Raw genomic sequence first — 18,331 nt, forward strand, 5'->3', positions numbered from 1 at the left:
TCGAAATTTCGTCTAAGGTTCTTTGAAGTTAAGCAAGTGCTCTTCTTCTTCTCTCTCGGCACCACAACCGTGGTTCAGGTCTAGCGAACACGCCAAGCAAGTGTTAGGTCTTTACCAGTCATTTTGAAAGTTTTTATTAAGTATATAAATTTTTGTAAAAATTTAACAGTTTTAAATACATCGCATATTCGGTACAACAAATCTAGAATTGCCGGCCAAAAACATCTTTTAATAGATTACAACTTTGCTTAGGTTAATCTGGTAGGCCACAAATAGACCAGTTTCGCCCTTTGAGATACCAGATGGAGCTTATTTGCTAGGTCCAAGAGGAGTCGTCATACTTAGCTCCTACTATGCCTGCGCTTGACGTGAATTTTAACAGACTCTGCGGTCTCACTATCGATATCTACTCCAGTGTATCACACCGTAGGGTCCCCAGATGCTTACAGTTTAGTCTTTCCAACTTTGCCAATATTCTTAAGTTTTTCTTCAAAAAATTGTTTCTTTCAGTGCTTTTGCTATAAGATTTCAACTTCAGAGAAAAGTGCGCAACCGCTGAGAATCTTGCTTAGCGAAGAAACATGCAAAATATTCGGCAAAACCCAACAGCACACCGCCCTCCGGGAGGCACATTTCAGCCAAAGTTTACACGCTCGCCAGTTGAATGAGGTGAGTTTATATTCACCACGTGAGAGCCAAATGTCAGAGTAAAATAACAATAATATGCCAGCGAATACAAAGGTAAATACGAATGTGTTGTCGCTGGATTGGTGAGCGAGCACACAGTGGAAAAAGTAACAGCTGCAGCATTTAGTTCGAATACTGAAGGCGCTGCAGGATTCATGCGGGTTTCATATTGTCAACCGAATATCGCATTTATTTTGTGAATAAATATTCTTAATAATTAAATTGCTTGACAGACGGACACGTTGAAAGTTATGAAAACAATTTGATGGAAATTAAAGGTGAAGTGTTTTGTGAGCAAAGTGAAAATCTAACAAAAAGCTAGCAAGTGATAGCAACAACAACGCGCAGGAAACCAAAAAGTGTAACAACAACAACAATAAATAATGGCAAACGTATGGTCACAGAAAGCGTCGTGAACAAGTGAGCTCAGTACAAAAACACGCAGAGCGTGAAGTGAGTAGACGCCGAGTACGAACGGGAGAGTTTCAGTGAGTGTATTTTCAACGCACAAACACACATGCACATACACACACACACACAAGTGCACGCGTACAGCAGCGAGTTAAGCGAGGTGTAAGTCCACTGGCGGCCGGGTGTGCGTGTGAGTGAGCTTGTGCAGCGCCACAAGCAGCATCAGGCGACGAAGCGTTGACTTACGCGTTACAAACGTGCATGCAAAGCGGACGCTAAATATAAAAAGTGTAGAAAAATAAACGAAAATTCACAAACCAATGCATAGGTGTAAAAAACGTGCTTGTATTTGTGCGGCGTTTGCGTGTTACGAAGTAATTAACACACGCTACTGCCGAGTGATTTCTGACTTGCCTATGATGTGGCAAGCGAAATATTAGGTTGATTAGCTGCCAGCGCGCAACAACAAAACAAAAGCACCTGTGCACCAAGCAGGCAACTCGCCACGAAAGCAAAAAAGCAGGCAAACCGAGCAAGCAACCATCTCACACACACACACACTCCCAAACCCACCTAACCCACCGGGACAGGCGACAAACACGTCAGTTGAGGTGAAAATTGAACTTTGCCACAGCAGTGGCGCAACAAGAGCGCGGCCAGCGCTAGCTGTGTACGTGTTGCATATGCTGGTGTATGTTTGTGTGTGTGCGTATGTGTGCAAAGATCCTGTTGCTTGATTGTCAACGTGCATTGGCAGTGAATATGCCTCAATAGGCATTCGAGGGCGACTCATTGGCATGCCCCAGCGTAAGCGCCGCTTAATGACTACGCGGCCACAAAAGTTCATTTGCTTCGCCACGCCGCTGCTTTGCTGCCGCAGCAAATGAGGTGCGTGTACTGAATTAATTTAATTGTAGCCTGCAATAAATGTAAAAGTATGCATGGCATATTGCTTCAAGGATAAGTTTTACTTGCGCCCCGTCCGTGCCCGCACCCGCTCGTGAGTGTGTTTATGCATGTGTGTATGTGCAATAAGTAGGTGAAAACGAAAAATTGTATTCGTCAAATAATTACGTAGCATATGACGGCAGCTATTTTTCTATTTCTCCACTTTTCATGTTTGTTTTTTTGTTGCTGTCGCACAAGCTGACAGTTTCAACACGTTACCTGCGCGCACAATAGTTCCACTTACCCACACACAGTTACCTAGACAAGTACAATTGTATGTATGTGCATACGAACATTTCTAACTAAGCATATGTAACGACGAAGCCGAACAACTCAAGCGACCACTCAATCATCCAGCCCACCTAGCAAAGTGCGAAGAGACTGGTGAAACTGTCGCGCCCAGTCAAGCAGCCAAGCAGTCAAACACCGACCCAAAGCATTTCGTCATAATTGCTGTCGCCCGGTAGAGTAGCAGTGCCGCCTGTCGGCTCGTCAAGCGCACCGTACGCCCCACTGACGGGCTCACCAGCTGATTTAAGGCACGACTCGTCAGTCGTCGGCCACCGTGCGACACCGTCTGTCGCCGCCAATACTTGGAAGTGTAAAAGTCGGCAACTACGGTGACATAAAGCAGTGCGAAACCCACCACAAACACGCCAGCTGAGCGGCAGTCGGGTAAACTGTAGCAGCAGTAGTGGATTTAACGCTGACGCTTAGCGTTCATAAGAAGCCCTAGCAAGCCAACTCACACACGTGTTGTGTGCTTTGTATTTCTCGCCTTCGTTTCCATTGAAAGGACTCTCGCCGTGTCCACACACACACGCTGGTAGCGCAGGCAGGTAAGTGCGTTTAATTTGCTTGTGAAATTAGTAAGTCTAAAAATTCTCAACTAATCTGCTCTGTCACTCTACAACCTACTTACTATTTGGCGTAGCATTTTCTCTCTTCAAATGTTCTATTTTGCGTAGTACTTCTTAGACTGTCAAAACTATAATGAACTATATTAATCTCTATACTGAAACTAACTCTTGTGCCATGTCGTCTTAACCATTTCTAACTACTGTGTACCTTACTTAGTCTCTAAACATCCCTCTAACAAAAACTCTAACTGAACTCTAGTATGTTTTTGGTCGCTGTCTTTTTATTGGAAAAACTCTTCAACACTTCCTTACGCACGTACTTATGCACCTACATACATTTGACTCGTATGCACGAACACACATTGACATATCCGTTCTCTGTAGTCTCGTGTATTACCAATTCTATTTACACTTTCGATTCATTTCCGTTTCCGAGTGTTTCGTTTCCGTTGCGAGTGTCGACCCTTATCAACAATCGAACAGCACAGCGGGCAATAAATAGCCCAGCAGCCAAGCGACCAAGCGGCCAGGTCGCCAACAAAGGTAGCAGCGCGCAGCGAAAGGCCCAGACGGACGACACATTTAAGCGGCTCAGCCGAAAAGCCAAAGCTACCGGATATCATGTCCTTGCGTATTGACTGGCAAGTGGTCTCAACTTAACTCATTCGTTGACTTTTCGTGCCAACAGCGGCATGAGACGCACTTAAAGCCAAAGCATGAATGATGAATTTCAACAGAAAACTTACGAAAGTCACAATAAAGTGACTTGCTGTACGCTCATCGTGAGAATGACAGTCGTTTTAACTTGTCAAACTATTGCAGAAATTTCGACGCTGCCTTGAAGTAAGCAATGCGTGTGGTGAAGGAAATCAAACTTGTTAATCGCAGCCCTGCAGGCGTCTAGAATTAATATGGAAATTGGCAACAAAATGAAACAGTGCGAGCACAGTGAGGAACAATAACATTGAAGGATGAGCGAAAGGTGGTTATAACTGTTATAATTTCGAACAGTCGGTGCCTTAATACATATATTTGTTAAATCTGCTTTCAAAATATTTGATTGTAAATTTTGTATTTTGTTCTAAATAAAAATACGCTGAAATTTCTAGTTCTCAGTTTTTTATTTTCAGAAGATATAGCGGTGCTCATATCTGAAGGATCAATTGCTTCATTTATTATAGCTGTAAGAGGTCAATTGAAAACTTCCTCACATAACTAGATGGCGCTACTAGAATTAAATACATATAATTTTTAGTTAACTCTAACTTTCATAAGAAGCTTTGACAGTTGTCGGATCATTAGTTTGTGAGTTATATCATTTTGAGTGAAGCTACTTTTGTTATTCTGAAAAAATTGATAAAAAGGATTTTCGCGAGTAAACCCGTGGATTTACTTCAATATGTGAAAACAGATGAAACATGGCTCCATCATTTCACTCCGAAGTCCAATTGACAGTCATCCGAGTGGACTGCGCACTATTAACTCGCTCCAAAGCTTGGAAAAACGCCAGAGTCAGCTGGCAAGGTTATGGCGTCTGTATTTTGGATGCCAAAGGAATAATTTTCATTGACTACCTCGAGAAAGGAAGAACAATCAACAGGAATTATTACATAGTGCTGTTGGACCGCTTGAAGGACGAAATCTCCGAATAATGGCCACATTTGAAGAAAAAGAAAGTGCTGTTTCAATGCACCGTGTCACAAGTCAGTGAAAACGATGGAAAAAATCCATGAATTGGGCTTCGAATTGCTTCCGTATCCATCATATTCTCTAGTTTAGGCCCCAGTGACTACTTTTTGTCTTCTGATATCGAAAAAAGGATTGCTGGGGTTGAATGAATAGGCGATCGCCGAAACGGAGGCTTATTTTGAAGCAAAGGGCAAATTCTACTACAATATTGGTAACGAAAAGTATGAAGGGTACTATAATCAGTGTATCTCCTTTGAAGAGTACTATGTTGAATAAAAAAAAACGAGTTTTGACAAAAAAATGTGCTTAACTATTGTAGGCCGGAAACTTTTCAGTTGCCCTGTTATGAGATTTGGTAACCTTTGTTGTTGACGAATCGAACGAATAACTGGAATAACAAAGCTGAAACAAAAGCGAGTACAGAACTTCATTCTGAAGAATCGAAAACTTTTATAGTATATCAAAAGCTAACTATTTTGATTCAAAACTAAGAAAAAAGCAATAAAGGGATTTCAAAGTCATGAAAAGTATAAACATGAGGCATCAGGGTTTTCGTATATAAAAATAAAATCCCGTAGATCTCATAGACAACAAATTTTAGTACAGATGTCGAACACGACATTACTTGATCCTTCAATTTGGGTGGCAGCTTTGAGATAAATGGCTGTTTGCGTTATTTTGCCAAAAGAGAAGAAGAATGGTTATATATATTTTAAGCGCAAGTGCTACATTATATCTGTTATGACATTCCTAACCCACAAAACGTGTTTATTGGTTTATCACATTTGTTGAAATCTGCCCTTGTGCGCCATTTTTCACTTTCAAACATATGTTTTCCAACCCATTGTACATGTGTACGCTGAGTTTAACAACATTTGCAGTGTCAAACACACACAAATTGACACAAAAACTGTTACACATATCCAGCCAAGCGAATCTATATAATACTTTTGGATATTCACAGCTACTTATTCACCACCATACCAAAAAAGCCGATTTTTCCACCACAAATTCCGGCCAAATTTTTACTATTTCTTTCGGGATTTTTCACACATTCACTTTATGTTTCTTTCTCTTCTTAAGTTTCTTTTTATGTTCAACTCATTTTTGTTATTGTTATAAGGGCTTACATATGCACTTACACTCACATGATTCTTTTGTTATTTTTGTAGACTTTTGGTGAAATTTTCCTTCATAAGCGATTGGGTTGACGGCTTGTGAAGCCAATTTGAGCACTCATTTTCTCGATTGTTTGCTCATTCTGACTTGTGTCGTGTTGTGAATTGGCTCTTTATGTGTTAGCGACAGTGTTTGTGTGGTGCTTCCCAAAAGAAATCCCCATTAGAAGTCCATTAATTAAATTCACTTTCATTCATACCCGTTAGGAAAGTGAATTGATTTTGAATAGTGAAAGTTAGGTTGAATTTCGAACTACAGTAGTTCCATGAATTTTCTGTTTGCTTTCAATTCTAGAAAGAAGAAAAATATTTTTAAAGCGAAAATATATTCAATACTCTTTTTTAGAATTTGCTACAGTGAGCAAAAAAATCTTAATTTGTTTTCTGAAATCTATGCCGTCCCCGTCACAGTAATCTTTTAGATATTGGCTGAAAATTTGGCAAAAAACTGACGAAAAACTGGGCCCATAATTTCGACTTCCGGCTTCACAAATGATGCATAACACTCAAATAGTGTTCCTTCTTGACAGTTAGGTCGGTCGGAAGGAGTTCGTAGTACACCGCTTCTCAATAATCGAGGAAAACTGGCAACATAACCTTGATTTTTGACCTGCTTCAGGTCATAAGCATGGATCCAAGGCTCATCGCCAGTAACAATATGTTTCATGACATCCAGGTAGTCGGAAGGCATTGTTTCACAGACGTTCACGCAGCACTGTTTTTTGAACAAATTGAGTGTTTTTGGAACCAGTCGTGCTTTCATTTTTCTTAGGTCCAAATGATCTTTCAAAATGGTTTTCATTGATCCTTCCGATATTCCAATGATGCCAGTCTGGCTGTTTAACGACGATTTTTAAGCAACATATCCCTTATTTTATTGACGTGTTAATCATCAGCTGATGTTAGTGGCCGTCCTGGACATGATTCGTAGTCAACGCGTTCTCCTCTTTGAATAATTTGTGCCAGTCAAAATTACTTGCTCGCTACAAACAATTATCACCGAAGGCCCTTATGTACTTTGGAAAGTGGTATGATTATTTCGATGGGACATTTGGCACAGATAGTCATACCACCCTAGAAAACAATTTCGACGAATGGGTTTTTAGACGAAATTCTTACTATTTTTTACCCAAACTAGTAGTTGTTTGTGTTTCGAACATTTAAGGTATCAAATACTTTGTACTATTCAAGTCTGGTTAATTTCAAACATCTAGCAAGAGTTCTTTTGTACCCACTCGATAAGAAAAATTTGAGTGATTCTATGCGCTGAGAAAATTTTAAACTTCAAAAGAATAATTTAAAAAAAAATGTGATTGAAGAGTTATATTTCTCATCGATCTAAGACGATTAAACATTTTTTAGTTGAACTCGTTTTCAACTCAGAAGGCCTTTAATTACTTTGCGGGGAACATATACTTGCATTACCAATAGATAAGTCACTATCATCTTGAACTATTTTGTAGCACAACGATTTTAATATACATAAGTGTTATCTCGTATAGATAGTTCCTTATATCGACATTTCTACTCCTCTTTTACAAAACCTTTTACTGAATCTTCAATTTACTGAAAAACCTCATAATTTATTTGGAGAAATCAGACAGCAAATATTTTGCCTTTGTTTGGTGTTGGTTTTATTTCTACTGAAGAGAGAGAAATCGAGAGATCTGTACTTAGGACATTAACTTAGCAGTCCATAGTACTCAGAATCACAGATCACATAATATAAAAAACTTCTAAGGCGTGGACTAATCCACACAGGTTATCATGTATGAGAGTTAAAGGTATAAGTTCTTGAGAGAAGTCGCTTCCAAGTATGTTGCATGTTAATAACCGAGCTTTGCTTAGGGTTATACTTGTCCCTTGATACTTGTGCGAGAAGCACACACTATCGACAAAAGTATTAAATTTTGATTACACTATATATGTATGTACATATATAGATTATATGATGCATAACAAATGAAGACTTTCAATGCAAATAACAATCCAATTAAATTTAATTCAATGAACTCGTACACCTTGCAACATTTCCGAACTGATTGTATAGCAATAAGAAAATAAAGAATAAACCTGGAAAACTATTTGATTGCAGGTGTGTGTGTGTGTAGCTCTCGTGTTGTTAAATAATATTTATGCAAAACATTGGTCTAAGCTGGAATAATATTTTGTTGCTGTATAAATTATTCGACTACTGGTGATGAGTGAAACGGAAAACGAATAGCATGGTCACGGAGTAAGGAAAGGGGAGGCTTTGAATAATCTAAGCTGTGTTATGGGCAGCCAAGATTGAGTGAATGTTACAGATACATGTTATATATTTACATAGAACCACGGGTGGGTGGGCAAATGTTTTTTCTCGTCACGTGGGCATTGAGAAAACAATGCATGCAAATGGAGACTAAGCACACTTAGGCGCTTGCTGCAGGCGGAGGAGGAAAAGGCGGCGGAGGTGCAGTGTGAGTAGTGTCGCTAAATGGAATAGAACACAACCGAGCCAACCACCAACAGTCCGAGACCGACAACGCACCGCACACAGCTGTAGACTGGCATAGCATGGTCTGCGCGCCAGTGAAAGGGCCCCGGCCGCCGTAAGAAGCGCTCAATTTCATAGCTTTTGGGCGCCACGTGCTGCCTTTCTGCCGTTCGGACGGTCAGACTGTCACAGTGCCATTTTGAGGTTGTCGTGTGTGGCTGGGGTGCGTGAAGCAGGATGTGGGCGAGGACAATATGCGCAAACTAGGGCAACAGACAACAATGAAACCAACACTAGCATGCATGTGTATGTGTATGTGCGTTAGTGTGTCTGATGTGTAGTGAAAAAACGAAAACTATTAAAAGCATTGTCGCTGTCGAAATAAAAGGCGGCTACGGCTTCGCTGACAACAAACACGCTTACGTATGTTGGCAGCATAAAGCCCAAAAACATCAACGAAAACATGCGATTGTGCAAAGATTGTGGAAAGTTCCACATCGATGACACCATCTCTCACTTCATGCGCATTGATTTTGTGCCAGAGTGTGACTCCTGTTGCGCTTTTTACTTTTGTCTGCGCGCCTTTTTATTTATTTCAACTGTGAGTTCGTCTGAGCAGTGGGTCTGCACTCCTATTGTATGGCACATATGTATGTGTATTCATTGAAGTTTTTTGTTGAAGATGTGAGTGTGTATTGTTGCGTGCCATTCAGGAGATGCGACAGGTTGGCCACGGTGTGCACTGCTATTTTATAGCGTTTATGGCGCAACTTACGACACATTGTCATTGTCACAGTTCACTTCCGCTGACCGTTACATACCTGCATACATGTATTCAAGCTGTAGCTACCCAGCAGTAAATGGGATAATTGCGTGATTAATCTTGAAGTGGAACGATAAAAGGAGGGTTTCAATACAATTTCCATGCATTCCTTTATGTGGGCATAGCAAAGTAGCGAAATTATAGCTATCATAACAATTATATTCTTTGAGAGGTGTTTTCGTTTTTTATAAATTGCAAGCCAAGGTGTGGAAATTCTAAAATAATGATAATAATGATGATATAACCTTTCAGTTACTGAGAAGTCATTTATAACCAGTATTATCGCTGATCCTGATAAAGCTTTTAGGAGAGAACTTAATATAAATAACTGGTCTATTGAAAAGTCCCAGTCCTGAAGCCAGTCTACTTGACTGGTGCTACTAGAATTAAATCCACATAATTTTTAGTTAGCCTTAACCTTCAGTAGGCACGTGTATAAATTTCGCCGAAAATCGTCTCCATTTGAAAAAAAAGTGCTGTTTTATCAGACCAGAGCACCGTGTTACAAATCAGTGAAAATAATGGCAAAAATTCATGAATGGGAATATCGAAAACTTGGAGCGTCGCTATTATCAGTGTTTCATCCTTGAAGGGAACCATCTTTTAAGAAATATCACTACACCACAGTGAACCTTTGTTTTGCCTTAAGATATATTTCCTTAAGATAGTTCTGTTTGTATAACGATTTTTTAAAAAACATAAGTCTCTATAAAACAAGTAAACTAGGGATAAGTTCAAGTGAAAACAAACATTTTTTACTTGAAAAACTTGCATGAATCAAAGCCACAGAAGTACCTTACGAGTCAACGAGAAGATCAAGATCCAAGTAATTTTATATATAAATACCATATACTATATATAACTCATAGACTGATCGACATATTCTAAAAAAGGTATGGTAGAAAAACGAAAATCATTATACAAGGATTATTCCAAAGTAAAAAGGACTTAAGAAAACAGAACGAATGGTTTTTTAGGCAAAATCAATTTATTTTATTCAAAATAGTCTCCTTCTGCTTCAATGCAGCTTTCTGCACCGTCCAAAAGCATGTCGAACGAATGTTTTAGCTCGTTGGCCGCCAGTATGTCGGTGTAAGCCTCATGGCCTCTACGTCTGCATAATGCTTTCCTTTCCATGGGCAAATGCCTTTTTCCGAAAAGGCAGAAATCGCAAGGTGTCATATCAGGTAAATATGGGGAGTGGTTAATGGTTAAAATGTGATTTTTGGTCAAATAATCGGTCACAAGCGTCGATCGATGAGACGGCGATAATGCGCAACAAACGCCAACTTTCATCTTCGCGATATTCGGGCCGAACACGTCGAATACGGCGCACCAAATGCTTCAAAACTCCAAGATGGAATTCCGCATTAACGTTTTGACCGGGTGGAACAAATTCTTTGTGGACAATACCCTTGGAATCATAAAATCACCATTGTCTTCACTTTTGACTTCTCCATGCGCGGTTTTTTGGGTTTCGGCTCGTCCGTCGTCCTTCGAATGCTAGATTCTAAGCAATTTTTGGTCGTCAGTCAATTTGTGCGTAGCAAACCCTGTCCACATTTTTCGTAAGCCTAAATGTTCGGCCAAAAAGCGATAAATCGATGTTTTGGAGATGTTCAATTCCATTTCCATGAATTTTAATTATGATTTCGGAGATTTGTGGTGAATTAACGCATAGTTTCGATGGAATTTCCAATTTTCGGTGATCACGGATTTTGATTGGCCCACATGTTGATCGTCATTTATGTTCTTACGACCACTTTGAAAACGTTGAAACCACTTGTGCACTCTGCTACGGCATAGGCAGTCATCGCCATAAACTTGTTTCATAAATTATGTAAAACCTTTCGGTAAAACTTTTACCAATTTTGAAACAAAACATAATGTTGGCTCTTTGTTTGGAGCTCATTTTCGCACCGATAACACAAACATAGTGACACTTAAAACGCAATAAATCCACTTCCAATCAATGAAATGTCATTAAATTCTCACTGGACAATCGATAAAGATAGCAGATTCTAACGCATCAGTCGACATATAGATGGCAGGGTGAGCTATATTCAGAAAGTCCTGTTTACTTTGGAACACATCTTGTAAAAGATACACCATGTATAAATAATGAAAATATTACATAGCTGTCTATGATTCACCAACCGAATCGAACCAAAGGCCAGATGATAAAGCAAACGGGATGATCAAGCAAACGGTCGCCAAGATGTTCTCTGACGCATGTGCAATACAAGAAAAAAGAAATTTGTTTTTTTATTTGTTAGTTGAACCTTTCACAGTAGAACTGATCTGAAATATGCAAAAAAAAACTTAGTAACTTAAAGATAGCTGCTGTATCACTTCATTGGGATGTTCGCATTCTCTTTTTAACGATTTCAACTCGATAACTTTGTTGCTGCTTTTACATGTAATCGAAGTCAGCTATAATAACGGTAAGCGAACTTTTGATGTGTACAAGGATTCTATTCCTTACGGTACTTAACATGAGTCAGCTAAAGGAGAAGTTGGTGTATATAACTGAACTCGAGTAACATTCGGTTAATCACTCTTTGGAATATTTTCAGAATTAATACAAAAAAGCTCATCAGAATTAAAATGTATAGATTCTTGAAGAATGTTATAGAGATGGTTGAAATATTGTTTATAATAAATCTATAAGATACTCCTTTTCTGACTTTCGCATTTATAATAAATGTATCATTGCAACAGTGAGCAATTGCAAGAAAATATTTACCGAAAATTATTTTCCACTTCTCACGTCAAGTACACTGCTAACCGAGGATGCCTTACCCAAATGTGGTAGCACCAAATTCTGCGTCTAGAGAGAGCAAATGGAAACTAGCGGACAGTGGTGCACGTTTGACTGCCACATAGTGTCATAGTGGATGCCGTGGCGCGCATATAAATTCGCGGTCTGCTGCGAATGATTGCTTTCGGTTGCAACCTTACCCGGAGCCAACGAGTTGTCGTACGTTTGGCGTTAGCCCAGTTATGTGAGTGTTGTCACATGTGGCAACGCTGGCACTTTTCGTGCTGGTGTCATTTGTGGCTACATTTGTTGATGGCTGCTGTTTGAGGCTGTCGTTGTTGTAATTCGATTTCGTTAATAAAATGAATTGTCCTGTTTACAATGCGGTGACAGGAGCACAAGGTCTGCCAACGAGCATGGCGTCGTGCGGTAGCGGCGGCAAAGGGTGTAAACTGTGTCAGGAAATGTCTGAATAAATGTTGGCAAAGTGTCGGAGATAGCAATTCAGTTATTTTTGGTGCACATTCCGAATGCCATTCTGAAAAGGGAAAGGAATACTAAATCTGAGCAATGCAACAGCAATACAAACTGTGGGGAGGGTATATATATGTATATAAAGGTGTAGTATGTGTGTCTGCTCTTGCTCAGCATTCATTGTAGATTTGAATTAAAGTTGACATTGACATTTGGATTTCCAGTTTGCCGCTAGTATAAGCCAAAAGTAAACATTTTAATTGCGAAATAATTTTATTTTGCAAATTGTTTTTGTTATCCAGACAACTTAAATTGCATCGGAATGGTCATCACTGTTATATTATCATAAAAATGTATAAGTAAGATTATTAACTCTTATTAGTTCCGGTTAAAAATAATAAAGTCATATTTGATGATCCTGATTATACATTGGAGAGGGTATATTAAGTCTGTCAGGGAATTTTTAGGCCACGGAAGGAAACATAGATTTAGACATGTTCGTGTGCCTGTTCGCTGTATATATGTGAACTACTCACTTAGTTTTTGAGCTGTGGAACTGAAATTTTGGACACCTCAACAAAACAACACTAAAATATCTAAACAAATTGTACAGATCGGATCAGTATAACATATGGCTATCATTCAAACTGACCTACCAAAATCAAGATCTCTTTATACCCTAGGAAATGCACCTGTGGCGATTTCAAACGAAAAAATTATATTTTTGAAAATGGTACCGTGCTTATTCAGATAATTATTCAATAATACCATATAAATGGTGATCCATTTCGAGGTTCCCTACTCTTTAAAAGAAAAAACACAAAAACTTCAAATTTAATAGGGAATGTTTATTATCTTTCGAAAGTACATCCTTTGATATTCGTTGGGATCAAGAGTTTCAATTTCAGGCATCAAATAGTAGGCCGATAACGCTTGTTGTTATTGTTGTAGGGGCTGAAGTCTGCCGAGTTGACAGTACTTGGCCGGAAAAAATCCGGGTCGGTTCCGGTAACGTAGACCCGACTGTCGTGGAAACGGCACGCGATAACGGTCGCCATTGACAATTGCGTTCTCAACGGCATCATTTTTGAAGAAATATGAACTGATGATTCCATCAGCCCACAAACCACACAAAATCGTTGTTTTTTCTGGATGAACTGACAGCTCTTGAATCACTTCAGGTTCCTCTTTGTCCCAAATGCGGCAATTTTGCTTGCTTACATACCCATTCAGGCAGAAATGGGCCTCAGCGCTGAACAAAATTTGGCTCGAAAACTTGGGATCTTCTCGGAACTTTTCAAGAGCCCACAGAGTGGAGCGATGTCGTTATAAGAATGTCAACTAAGACAGATTCATTGTTCGAAAAAAGTAAAAAAAAATCCAAATTAATTAGTTATTTGTGTATTGGCTAAGAAGGCATATTTTGTCCTCGAATCTTACTATTTCGATTTCAAAAGTATTTGAAAATACATATGTACATTTTGAACTAAAATATCGAATAACCCTGAGGTGGAAATAAATTCATTCCGAATTTAAAAAGTATGATTATTTTGTATACAAAACTTTCCTCAATTGTTCGAATTCATAAATTTTAGATATCAAGTGGCAACTCCAAAAAGTTATGGTGTTATAATCAAACAGTTACACAAAGTAGTAAATCGGAAGTATTTCATATATTTTTTTTTAATTTTTAGCATAAAACACAATTTGTTAATTTCATAAAGGTGGCAACGCTGTTCACACTATTAAAAACAGCGTAGCAATTGCAAGCATTAGTACTTTTGCTTACACAGGATATTGCTAATTTCCACGACTACTTACACTCCAAACATTTTCTTACTAGTGGCAACTCTATAAAATACTCTTTTTGCAAAAAATATAGTTTTACTTCTTTTAATTTATTTATTGGTTTTTATTCCTTGAAATTGCGCTTATACTATTTCTGAAGTGTCAATGCTAAGCATCATAACGGTGTTAATATAGCACAACACTTTTGCTCTGAAATTTGTAAAAAAAAAATTTAGTGTGGCCACTACTGCATTCCATTTGTTATTTTTCACGGCTTATACTCAAAAATTTCCTATTCAAAATAAGGAATCTGAATATAGCATCATTCTATAAATACACATTTTTTTCTATAACCACTACAAAAACAACAACAACGCCAACTATTACTACTCTGTCCTCTTAGCAAGATTTTTCCGCCTGTGGCTCTGTTTATTCTACTTAAATCTACTTTATACTCTCTCAACCGCATATCTGTCCACTGTTTACTGCGCCTCCTTCTTCTTCCTGAGAATTACGTTAAATTTGTTTTTCCGTGCAAGCGTAATGTTTGTCCTTCAGTCTCTGTTTTCACTTTCTGCAGGATAGGAGAGCAAGCCTTAAGTAAATCGCCAGTAGGTAGGCAACAACAACAGCAGAAATAACAGCAATATTTGTAACAACAAATCGCTCGTTTCATTTCACTTACAAAAACAATAACACCTAATAAAAAAACTAAGAAGTAAGAACAGCAACAACAAGGAGAATGAGAATGAAATGCGAGGGACAGCAGCCAACAAAGCCAATTTGATGCCGAAAATAGCAAAACCATTTGCGGACAGCGGGAAATTTCTGATAAACAACGCTGAAAGCGGCTGGCTGAAAAGCTGTTTACATAAAAAACGCGTTGAAATAGTAAACCCAACAGCGCGCACACACGCACACGCTCACACTTAGTGGAGTAAGGACGTAGTAAAAAAAACGCGTTAATTGATTTCGTGCGGCAACGACAGTTTTACAGAATCGATAAAAATGGCAACGGTACACGCCTCCTGATGGTGGCCGGCACCAATAATTGACACATACAGGCGGTACGGTGACGCCGCGGCAGCAGCGTGCGGCAGCTGACACTATAATTGCCCACCCGTTGCCCCGAAATGGCACAATAAAAAAAGGAAAATCGCCAGCTGGCAGTCTGCGCCACTTCCTGACTGACCCCGCGCCGCTCCACTAGCGCAGCGCCTTCAGCTGCTGGCACATGCACGACGTAAGGCGGCGCAGTGGCGCTCGGCTGGGCCTGACAAATGGCGAAGTGAATCACACGGCTGCGACTGAAGGTCCCCGTCGCCAATATTGATGGGAAAACAGCGCTGTACAGGGCTACAATTTAACGGCTTAATTGCAAGCGTGTGAGCGCCAATAACCGTGCTAAGTGCGACGCGTTGGGCGCGTGGTGATAATAGCGTACGGATCCACCAACTTGTTTTTTGCTGCCCTTGTACACATAAACAACAAAAACACGAAGGAGAAGTAGCTTTTTGGTCATAAAACAACAACAACAAGAACATCGCAGAAGCACAGTGTGTAATTGCAACTTAATGCCAGCGTCGACAGCAATAACAAAAGCAACAACAACCAACTAAGCAGCTTGGATTACACAGCGCACCGAGACAAAGCAACCGTGTGTGTAATTTTGGCGCCAAAGCATCAAAGTGCCCATCAACGAGTTCAAAAAGCTTTATTTGCACTTTGCCTGGCAGCGTTGACAGCGCAGGATTTGTCACTTCTCCTGCAGTCCCAAGTCGTCACTCGTGGCACAACAGTGAGCGATTAGTTGCCTTCAACCGCTCAACAGTCGCAACAACAGTTGGAAAAGTTGACATCCTCGTGCACGCACGCCACTTGTTCATTGCTTATTTGGATTTTTTGCTTTGGCGCGAGTGTTTTAGTTCATCGCGCAGCAATTAACGCTCAGAATTCATAATGCTATACATTTTTAAACACCGTTAAACCGTTGATTCGCGCACAACACAACCGACACTCGGCAGCGAACAGTACGCATCATTGTATTTGTGTGAAAGTGTGTGTAATTGGCGTCGGCTCTAGATAGCACTAATAACCCATTTGCTGGTGGCTGTTGGTCGCACGGTGCGTATACGTAACGTTTCATTAGAAATAATCACATAGCGGATTTGCTGACGTGGTCGCGCACTTATTATGCTAAGGTGAGTAACGGTAATTTAATCATATATAATTTTAATAGTTGGACCGCCAATTAACGGTTTAGTAAAGCGGAATGAAGGAAAAAAAATATTGCGTGGTGTGAGAATTATCACATTTATTAACTATATTTGCTAATTGCATCTGTGATTTTTTCCAAAACTATTCAATGTTAGCTTTGAAGAACATATAATTGCATATACATATCAACTTTTGGTTTCACATAAGTGCGTTTCACTTTAAGGCTTCCTTGAATCTCTGAAAACGATATGCATGTCAAAAGCTTTAATTGCATGACTCAATTGTGTCCAATGAATCAAAGTAATTACAAAGTTAAGTAAAAATGTAAGCCAATAACAGCAATAAGTGATTGCTCTGAATGTTATATAGTATACCAGCAAATGAGAGCGCGATGACCGCATTTGCTGAGTATTTTTAGCGAAAGTGCTGGTTGACAGTCGCGCTACTGTAGTCAATAAAAGTAAAAAGCGAATATTAATTTATATAAACTAACTGTGAATATATAAATTATTAGCACTCACAATTCTCTTTGAAGGTTGCACCAATTTTTAACTTTTGATCAGAATTCTATTGCTGTCATATTCAATAATTACAAGATATATAAACGACCTCTTATGTTCTAAATCTGGAATCCACTCTGATGTTTGAGTTTGTAGATGGGAGTTATCGGACGACTGTCACGCCCACAAATCGCCATTAACCGAAAACCTATAAAGTGCCATAACTAAGCACTAAATTAATATATAAAATTATAATTTGGCATATGTGATCTCAGTAGCAATTGGCTCCCAAGCCGCTTAAGCTACAACAACAAAATTTGCTCAGCACAAATATTAAAAAAACTCCTACCTATATTGTGAAAATGGACAAAAGCGGACGAAAATACCGTTCACTCCCCATATAACGGTACTGTTCAAAACCGGGATGGTATGACAAGGCTTTATAGGGGCCGGGCTAAAAATTGGAGGTTGGGCGTAGCACCGCCTACTTTTTGGAAAAATCTCATATCTTGAGGCACGTCCAACCGATTCCAACAAAATTTTGAACGTGTGACTCTTTTCATATTCCTATGTCACTCTGTGAAATAATTCCCATGTTGCACTATTTTAAATTTTATTTGATTTTTTTGCTTTCCAGTACACAAATAAAGAAGCAATTAATATAATGGGATACAACTTCGCACTAATAATGCCTTTAGTGTATGCCACCTTATGACAAAATATGTTTTAAATCCAGCCAAAACTGTTCAAGACCAAGAATACCGAATACGTGGACCAGAGTACCTAAAGTTGACTTTTGTTCGAAAATATCAGTCAATGTGTGAGATATGTGAGATTTTCCTGCAGTAGTTATTCTTTGTATCCAAAATGGGTGAAATCGGGTCAATACTTTCCTGAGCCCCCATATACCTAATATAAAGGTTTTCGAACTTCCTAATGACCTTATGCTGGATATATCGGCCAATATTTCAGTTATATTAATGAAAATTTCAGAACGTATTTTACTCATAACAGTATATCCTTGTCCCTAAAATTGATACAATTGGGCGAAAAGTTGACCTAGCTGCCATACAATCATTACCAGGATTTTCGAACATCCGACAGATTTTGAAGGTCAGTGTGGTATTTATATGGTGTATGTATATACAAAATTGCTAGGATTTTGATCCTCTGGTTGACGTAAGGTATTTCCCTGGCTTTGATTGCTGCAAGTTGCAACAGTATAAAATGCTCGGTTGCACTAAGCCCTTTCTTACATGTTATTCAATCAGCTTGTATGGCAGCTATGTCTTATAGTAGCCCGATTTGCACAATATGTCCGGATTTAGTATGAAATGTGGGATCGGAATTCGCACGGTCAAGAATATCCAAAGAGACCTGTTCACGGAACTCTTTTTGAAAAAAATTGAGCTTTATCGGAACGAGTCGAGCGAGAACGCGTTTCACACCCACAATATCCACCAAAATCATTCGAACGAAATCGCAAGAAATGTCGAGCTTGATTATCGGAAAAATGTAT

The 18,331-nt window shown here is 39.2% G+C and overlaps 1 protein-coding gene and 1 long non-coding RNA gene across 4 annotated transcripts in view; both read left to right on the forward strand.

Moving 5' to 3' along the window:
- Positions 1-730: 730 nt before the first annotated feature.
- LOC125776837 (uncharacterized) lies at positions 731-4,014 on the forward strand. 2 transcript variants are annotated; one of them, XR_007422015.1, is made up of 3 exons: positions 775-1,175; positions 2,245-3,667; positions 3,729-4,014. It is a non-coding gene; the product is annotated as an uncharacterized LOC125776837 (long non-coding RNA). The 2 variants fall into 2 exon arrangements; XR_007422014.1 differs by having other exon boundaries at positions 731-1,175; positions 2,245-4,014.
- Positions 4,015-15,764: 11,750 nt separating this feature from the next.
- The window catches only part of LOC105227019 (polypyrimidine tract-binding protein 1), a 498,255-nt gene continuing 495,688 nt past the window's right edge, over positions 15,765-18,331 (forward strand). For both annotated transcript variants that reach the window (XM_049450402.1, XM_049450400.1), the window contains exon 1: positions 15,765-16,296. The gene's annotated coding sequence lies outside the window, so the exon portion shown is untranslated. The remainder of the gene's footprint in view (positions 16,297-18,331) is intronic.

This window comes from Bactrocera dorsalis, chromosome 2 (genome assembly GCF_023373825.1).
Source record: "Bactrocera dorsalis isolate Fly_Bdor chromosome 2, ASM2337382v1, whole genome shotgun sequence".
Classification (NCBI taxonomy): Eukaryota; Metazoa; Arthropoda; class Insecta; order Diptera; family Tephritidae; genus Bactrocera; species Bactrocera dorsalis.